Below are 7,612 nucleotides of genomic sequence, written 5' to 3' on the forward strand. Positions count from 1 at the left end.
GGAGGAGAATAATCTCCAAAACCTTCGCAAAAACATGACTAAATACCCATTTTACACGTTTATGGACTTACAGACTTGCCCAAGCGAGCTGGTCAACTCGCCCAACGAAAAGTCAACTCACCCAAGTGAAAAGTTAACTCGGCCAATTGAGTGAACAGTGTCGGTCAAAGCGTGAATAGTGCCATTTAAATAATTGTGTTTGCTCATTGTGTTCATAGCACTGAATGTGACTCTTGTTGCTCCTAGTGTGGATATTAACTTAAAATCCATCTTTTGTTGTCCAATCATGTTTCCTTGAGTTCCGACTTGTTTTCTTCCACCAGAATTGTTTTTAATTTTTTTTATTTCATACTCAAAGAGAGATTAGAATTAAAGCAAGCATATACTAACTAAAACACAAGAAAACACGAAAACACATTAAACTTGGGGATAAAACAAGGTAAAAGCTATGAAAGAGTTGATTTATTCACCAAAATATACACATAAAAACACAATCCTTATCAATAACTGTTAAGATGTCGGCAAGTGTACCGAATCGTATCAAGTAATATAAAATGGTAAGACCAAGTATCATATCACTAGTGCAGAAAGGGCTTTAGACGTCTGTTATTTTGGCCTTTTGACGTCCGACCTACACCCGACGTCTTTGTGGGTGACGTTAGTCAGACGTCTGTTGTGTCAGGCGGACGTCTATATAGACGTCTGTTCTGGCACAACCAGACGTCTATATAGACGTCTGTTCTGACACAAACGGACGTCTATAGAGACGTCTGTTTCTGTCAGAACAGACGTCTATATAGACGTCTGGTTGTGCCAGAACAGACATCTATATGGCTGAACGGGTTGTTTAGGGTTTACGGGGTTTGGACGTCGGTGTGTGCACTACTAGACGTCTATAGACGTCCGTTTGTGCACTAACCGACGTCTACTGGGCGTTTTTTTTTTAAAAAATGAATTTATTTTTGCATTAAAACCACACCTGAAAAGCAGAAAATTGTTCCAGAACAATACATAGTATAGTATATTTGTGTTTCATATAAAGAAAGTTCTACTTAATGTACAAAATAATCCAATACCAAAACTATCAATATATAAACTTATAAAACTAAAATTAATCAATGTTCAACAACAAATAAAATTGTTCCTAACTCCATCTTTGCAGAAGATAAGCTGTCCACTCCTGCCTTATTTGCCTAATCGTTTCCTCTGGTATAGGAGATGTTAACTTGAAGCGCTGCAAAATTGAAGAAAGATTCATATATGTTTAAAGCTAAATTTGATTTGTAATGTCTTCAAGGTATGCATCATTACCTCATTCCAATCATCTGTAATGGCAGCTCGAATGATGGTCTTAATCCAGCACATGACATAGAAGCCACATTCCCATGAATCCTGTTGCTGGTTACACGAAAATGAATTATAACTATAAATGACAATCAACCTTTGGATATAAAATTTGAACTAGTTGACCTCGAGATTTACCAATAACTCTGTACAGATTAAAAACACAAAGTAAAATTATCATAACTATATTGATCATAAAAGTTTAAGGTGAACGTCAAATTCAAAGTCATTTTTGGAGAAACACTTACCCTTGAAGCATGGTCCTCAAGTCATTTCTCATCTTCTTGTGCAACGAACAAAACCATATAATTTTACATTGTTTGGGAATGATGACCATCAGCTGCCAGTGCGACAAATCACGAAGGACAAATAGTTATTTAACTCAGTAATTAAGGAAACTTTAATAATGAACTTTTACATATAACAACACCTACCCATCAATGTATGGCACAAGGTATACGTCTCTTTTTGACTCATCCATCCATGTTTGCAAATAATGTTGTCTGTTTGCAAGTGTGTTACCAGAAGGTTGAATGGTCTGAGGTTCAACAAATCTGTACATGGAAGACCGACCTTGGTCTACAACGATTGTGTCCATGTACCTAAATGATCAAAGTTAAGTTGTTAGAAAGTATAGGAATCAAACAAAAAGACATATGGAAGACAAAATTAACTATCTTACATGCACCACAGTTGAATGATGGAAATATTCAACATCTTGTCTCCCCCAATGTCCTCCAATGCATCAGGCAATGTGATATATACTGGCACATGGGGGGGCAGACCAAATACTCTCAAATCCCAGTATAGTTCTAATGGTGCTCTCTTCAACCTGGGTAATCTTGTCATTAGCTTTGATAGAGGATCATCCTCTGCTTCAGCCTTGTCATCATCTTCATGTATGACTTTGTCATGAATCGGCTACTTCTGAGGACGTGTGAACTGAAGATAACAATTTCATGAAAGAGTTATCAACAAATATTTTTAAACTTAACACAGAAATACTAATAACAAAGACATTATACCTGTGGAGTAGCGATGTGTGACATGATCAATGATCGAGGCCAGGCTATAAATGAGCCTATGGCCTCCCCCACAAAATTAATTTCAGGAGTGGGTATAGGCACCTAAGCCTGGGGATCCCGAATCTCGTCAATCGTCACACGCACGTGGTGGGGTAATATGGGAACACCATGAATAGTGACCCCTCCCTCAAGCACTCGTCCGACAGCCACAATGCGTGGGGGATCCCCATCAACCAACAACTCATATTGACTGTTGTACTGAGACGGTTCAACAGTAGAACATGATCCTCTAGTGCTGACACGAGGTGGCGTGGGAGTTTCACCGGGCCCCGTGTTGCCCTCTGTCATGGAATGCAGCTTTTTATCAAGCACTCTTTGTATTTCTTTTTGTTCTTGTAGCTGCTCCATGAATCGTTGCTCCATTGATCTCATGCTTTGGTTGAGTCTTTCCTTCCACTAAAGATTCATCTGCCGCAGTTCCTCCTGACTCATTGATTGAGTGGTTTTTCGTGTGGGGCCAAAGTAGTCACGAAGGCCAATCGCCCCAGGAACTCCACATACACGTCCTGGGTGCTCGAGTCTTCCGATGGCCGTTGTTAGAATGCCGTCCCTACCTCAGCCAACAAATGTTCCCTAAGTCTGCTGCTCAACCAACTCATCCTGCACATACAAAAATGAAGATACTTAGAAGACATGCTGTGATAGATACACAATCAAACAATGTTTAGAATTTGAACTTACAATTCTTTGTGAGATCAAGGCTGCTGAGGAAGATGTCATGTTCCCATCAGATTTAGTCCGAGCAGCCTTCCACAGCTCGTACCTAGCAGGTGCAGGTGCTAGGTCCGGCGACTCAAGTCCCAAGGCATCCGCTCTAGACTTTCTAAGTTTTTTTTCCAGTTTTGCATAACCACCTCGTGATAACAAGTGTGGTGCATCGTTTAGCCGTGTTCTTTCTTGGGCGGCTAACATTTTACCCTATGAAACCATGTACATAAATAAGTGTAAAATCATAAGAACTCAATGAAAGGTTTTAAGTTGTTAAGAAACCGACCTTTCATTCCTCAGTCTCTCTAGATGCACGAAATTGTATCCAGTCCTCCTCTGTGAAGGTATACTGCTGACATGGATTTTGATCTTGTCTGTCTCCAAAGACATATAGTCGTGTCAGCCTTGTCTTGAAATCCCTCCATCTTATCGCTATATGCGATAACACTTTCTTTCTAATTTGTATCGTGTTTGGAATATCATAATGTTGTTGTTTAAAACAGAACACATGTTATTGATTTTAAAAGATGAAAGAAATAAGTATATCAAAAGTGTTGTAAGTAAACATACCTGAATATCTTGCCATAAGAGGTTCTTGTCGACCTCTGGGACGTCATCCCAAGTTGCACGAAGGATAGAGACAAGGCTTTTTGCTAACATACCCAGATAACTCCTAAACCTATCAGCATTTGGCCCTGATGCCTGACCTGATCTGGGGTCAATCTCAACATGTCTCCTCTGTCCATCAACGCGTCCGGCTGTCACATCTGTCAATCGTGTGACGCCTCGACCACGTCTGGTCTGTCCCGATCCTGAGTCTGAGGCCGACATACCTGAAAAGTTATACAAGGTTAGTAATAATTCAATTTTGATGAACATAAATATAAAGTCAATAATTAACTATCACAACCTATTAAGATATTGTTTTCTCCCAAATCCCTTCATTGTGATCACTACGAATTGCCTGGATGACATCGGCAATGTCATCAACTGGGTCTTCAATGGGTCTAGATGCAACAGATGTTGTCTCAAGTATATCAAGAGAATCGTCATCATCATGTCCATGCATGTTTTTTCCTTCTAAAACCATTGACCATTTTTTATTCGCTGGATCATTTACGTAAAATATTTGTCTTGCTTGACTAGCCATGATAAATGGTTCATAAGTGTAATTCATCTTGTTCAAGTCTACCAATGTGAAACCAAATTCATCTGTTATGACACCAAAATTTATATCAACCCATTTACACTTGAAAATCGGGACTCTAAAAGTGACATAATCAACTTCCCATATTTCTTGTATTATTCCAAAATAACTCATGGATGTTGTGATTGGATTTTTGTCTTTAGAACTAGCAAAGTGGACAACCTCAGCTTGTAGTGTGACGCCACTATTTTGAACTCTACTTTTGTCATCTTCTACCTTTGTCTAAAAAGAAATATTGTTTATATAGTACCCACCATATGTAATGACATCTGCGTTCGGTCCACGAGATAACCTCAATAAACTTTCAAAAACATCTGAAGTCGCATAAATCTTTTTCTTAAACCATTGTAAGAAAGTTCTGACATGTTCACTAAGATGCCAATTTTCACTCATTCTTGGGTTTGCTGCCTTTATTTCATTAACGTGGTCAGAAATGTAAGGAATCACATCAACAGTGTTGTTTAAGATGTACAAATGAGCTTGGTCAACTTCTTTTCTGCTAACACTTTGAATTCTCACACCTCGAACACCCTTACCTTCACATTTTCCTTCATGTCTGCTCTTGGGAAGACCCACTGATGACAAATTTATGAACACCGAAATACGGTGCCACAAACTTGTTTAACAATCGGCAAGTGTGACCGAATCGTTTCAAGTAATAAACTCGGTAAGACCAAGTATCGTTCTCCCAAAGGACTCACGGCCTAGTTTAGTTATGTGATTTGTTGATTAGCTAAGACTTAAGAACAAAATAATTGGATTTTACTATTGATGGACAAATTTATGAAGACCAAATTATGATGTCACAAACTTGTTTTCAATCGGCAAGTATGATCGAATCGTTCAAGTAATAAACTTGGTTAGACCAAGTATCGTTCTTCCCAAAGGACTCACGGCCTAGTTTAGTTATGTGGTTTCTTGATTAACTAAGACTTACAAACGAAATATTTGGGGTTTAAAATGCAAGACAGAAAATAAATATGTATGCATGAATTTTGATCAATGGCAAAAAGCAAAAGATAAACACTTTCAATGAAATATAGATATGAATATGTTGTTGGGGGTCAATTTCATCTTATCCACTCTCATATATTTTTAGGAATTCAACAGTCAAATCATCATTGTTAATGTCACTCTCTAATGTACCTTTCCAGAAGGCTTCTCCCTAATCACGAGTTCATACAATTCCTAGCATTCCTAATGATCAGTTCATAAGTGCAGGAGCTTAACGACAACCAATATCATATTGGGAGAAATTCCCCGGATCTAGACTTCCCCGTACGTGCCCGTATCGACAAAACCAATAATCATGCATCGAATGAGTTAAACAATGCAAGCATTAAGCAAAGAGGAAAAACCCTAACTAATGATGAAAAGAAAGCATAAGTCTTAATTAAAAGATGTAAAAACAGATTCCATATATGAGAGTTTCACAAGATTACATTGATTCGCCAACAAACATACAGAGTTTAGTTCACCATATTCATGGTGAACCTAGATGAATTACAATGAAAGAATGAAAGAATAAACCCTAAAAAGGTGAAGAGGAAGCCTCAGCATCCAAGATCCTCCTTCAAAGGGGTGGAAGAGAGAGTGTTTGCTTCGTTTCTACCAAAGATGCCTAACCCTAGGAAACCCTAAAGCTTATATATCATTCGTAAATTACAAAAAGTCAAGTCCAAGCCCATTAAAGTGCCGCTCAGCGGTAAAATACCGCTCAGCGGTGAGTGCGTGACTTGTTTGCTCCCCTCAGCGGCCATTTTGCCCCTCAGCGGACCTCCCGCAATCTCCTGAGTGCCGCTCAGCGGTAAACTGCCGCTGAGCGGTGACTTCGGCTTCTCCTTTTGCACTTTTTATTGTCTTTTCTGATTTCATCTCTCTCCTTCTTCACTTCTTTCACCAAATTCACCTTAAAACCTGCACAAAAACACTGAAATCAAGCATAAACCTGTCCAGCTCTCTTATTTCTAAAAATATGAAGAAAAGCATGATTTCAAGCTAGTTTCTAAGTGTAAAGGTTGCTTTTAGTGTCAATTTTAATCATGAAAATAACAGTTTTTCAACTGTTATCACAACCCCAAACTTAGAACTTTGCTTGTCCTCAAGCAAACAAGATGTAACTCTATCTTCAACCAATTCATATGATGGTTCACTCATTCTAAAAATCCTCTTTTCAAGATAAGTAAAAACATTAATCACTTATGATCAAGATTTCAATCAAGATGTGCACATGCTTTAGTGTTTCACAAAATCAGTTAATACCCAACAAATGCTCTTTTTCATGAATAACCAATCAATTAAGCATGGATGTTCATGTGCTAATGGAATATTTCCTCACTAGGTAAAGTGTTTCACTCACACACAAGTGTATAAGAGGTAATCACTCATTCACTCTACCATCACAATGTCACATGAATTAACTTTGCCTTTCATTTTACCACAATTAAAAACATTCACAAGCATGCATCATCACAAGGACTTTTCAATGGCTTATAATGTGGCTGGGCTAACAAGAAAATTGGTTTTTCTGGATCACAAAATCCTTGAGTTAATAGAATCATAACAACACAATCATCTTATTCATACCCAACTCTCTTTTTGCCTTTGCATTGAGCTTTGCTTCTTTTTCCTTTCTTTTCTTTTTCTTTGCATATTCTTACTTTTTAACTCTTAGCTCAATGCTTTTCCTGTTTTCCCAACAACCCCAAACTTGAACATTTAACAATACCACACAAGATCTTCTACTTAACTCAAGGTAAAGATTTTCAATCAAGGGTTTTCAGTGTATATTCAAAGCTAAGGGTTCAAAGGATAGAACACAAAGTGTTCTTTTTCTAGTGGGCTAATTTTTATAAATTTGGCCAATAAAAAGGTTCCCAACAAACGGCCTTGATCATATGATGCAAAACAAGCAATTGATTCAATCATAGAAAACCTGGGCAAAACCATTCATGCTTTCAAAGTAATAGCATTTAACAATAACAACTCTGGAGCTCAAAATCTCACATATAAGCTCATTCACATTTGACATACACATCCTGCTTAATTTCACAATCACAATCATGATATCATGCATTTGTTCACAAAGCTTGTGAATCACCTATATAAGCATTTTAATGTGCACATCATCTCAACATCAATCAATCATAAGCATCATTCAACATTACTTATCACACAATCACAGTTAATAGCAAACCATCACAAGAAACCAGGTTTCAAATAGAGTACATCAAACCCTAATCTTAAAGCAGATAAAACTTACAAAATA

At 37.8% G+C, this 7,612-nt stretch overlaps 1 pseudogene; it reads right to left on the reverse strand.

Moving 5' to 3' along the window:
• Window positions 1-4,050: 4,050 nt before the first annotated feature.
• On the reverse strand, window positions 4,051-4,737 carry LOC148197501 (uncharacterized; annotated as a pseudogene).
• Window positions 4,738-7,612: the final 2,875 nt, after the last annotated feature.

The sequence above is a fragment of the Vigna umbellata genome, chromosome 5 (assembly GCF_029865625.1).
Source record: "Vigna umbellata cultivar VRB3 chromosome 5, Vumbellata_1.0, whole genome shotgun sequence".
Lineage (NCBI taxonomy): Eukaryota > Viridiplantae > Streptophyta > Magnoliopsida > Fabales > Fabaceae > Vigna > Vigna umbellata.